The following is a 1285-nucleotide window of genomic DNA, read 5'->3' on the forward strand; positions in this document are numbered from 1 at the left end:
CCTCATTTGCTAATGATGCATCATTACTGTACTTATATTTAGTAAAGTGAACAGGGTAGTATTATAACCTGTTTATATTCAAGGAACATAGTAAACTAGCTGACAAAATTTACCTATCTGAAAGAAAAAAACAGTCGATTGAGATTGGCAAGGTAGGATTAGCTTTCCAATGCAGAGCAGGACAACTCTTGCCATAACATGAATGTTAATAAAGGAGTTCACTGCCGTGAATACTTAGGATACATAGGTACATGGCCAACTCCAGACCTAAGGGCAATATAAAGCTACTCAAAACAAAATACCCCACACATAATAAAACCCCGTTCCCTATCAGAGCTTTATTTCTGTTATGGTATATCAGCCTCATAGTACACCCGGCACAGTGCTGCATTAGGGCGGCATACAAAAGCATCGGTTTCTCTTCCCAACTCCGTTAGCTGTTCCAATGAAGACACACAAGGATAATGATCTTTTAACATATCTGGCAATTTAGAAGTTTTCTCTTGAAGACGTCGAGAACGTCTCACTGGTGTTAAGAACTTCAGCTCTTTAAATGCAGAATTTGTTTCATCAAACTGCACCTTCTTTTCACACTTTGCAAGTATGGTGTACTAGACACATTATATTTAATTAAGCAACTTGTCCTCGTTTCTGTACTGGGGTTTTAACATCATGGGTTGGATCTTTTGTTTTGTTCTCTTGCTCTTTCTCACAATCTTGAAGTAGCAAATTTCTATGATGTTTACTCTCCATTTCCAGTTTTCTGGATCTACATCAACACCTGTATCTTCAATACTGACTTCTTTGACTTCTTCCTTGGTTGCACAAGCCTTCTCCATATTTTCTCCTAAATTAGCTTTTCTTGACTCTTCATTGTTAGAATATCTACAATCGTGTGTCGCATCTCTTCAATAGGCTGAGCCCCTGCTAGAATGGCTTTCTCATAGATTGCAATAATATTTTCAATAGGACTTGTGATTGGTTCAATAAGTGCAAGACATATCCAATACTTAACAAGCTTTTGGCATCTGGAATATTTTAATCAGGTCATTCAGTGTGATCAGTATATCTTCTTTTGGACATCCCTCATTAATCAAGTTCAGGCATTCAGAAAATGTGTTGTTTACTTTTCAGTAAATAATCTTTGTTCATCTTCTTCTGCCATGGTAGTCCAAAAGACCCAACTGGTTTTCATTTTGTCCTTCAGGCTCATGCTGAGTAACTACTGAGTTAGGGGCCTTTTCAGCACTCTTCCTTTGCCAGCTTTCCACTCACTCAGACGAGC

At 38.1% G+C, this 1285-nt stretch overlaps 1 pseudogene; it reads right to left on the bottom strand.

Moving 5' to 3' along the window:
* Window positions 1–319: 319 nt before the first annotated feature.
* Window positions 320–1282, bottom strand: LOC108522673 (cytoskeleton-associated protein 2 pseudogene; annotated as a pseudogene).
* Between the last annotated feature and the right edge of the window lie 3 nt (window positions 1283–1285).

This window comes from Rhinopithecus bieti, unplaced genomic scaffold (assembly GCF_001698545.2).
Source record: "Rhinopithecus bieti isolate Rb0 unplaced genomic scaffold, ASM169854v2 scaffold_68483, whole genome shotgun sequence".
Classification (NCBI taxonomy): Eukaryota; Metazoa; Chordata; class Mammalia; order Primates; family Cercopithecidae; genus Rhinopithecus; species Rhinopithecus bieti.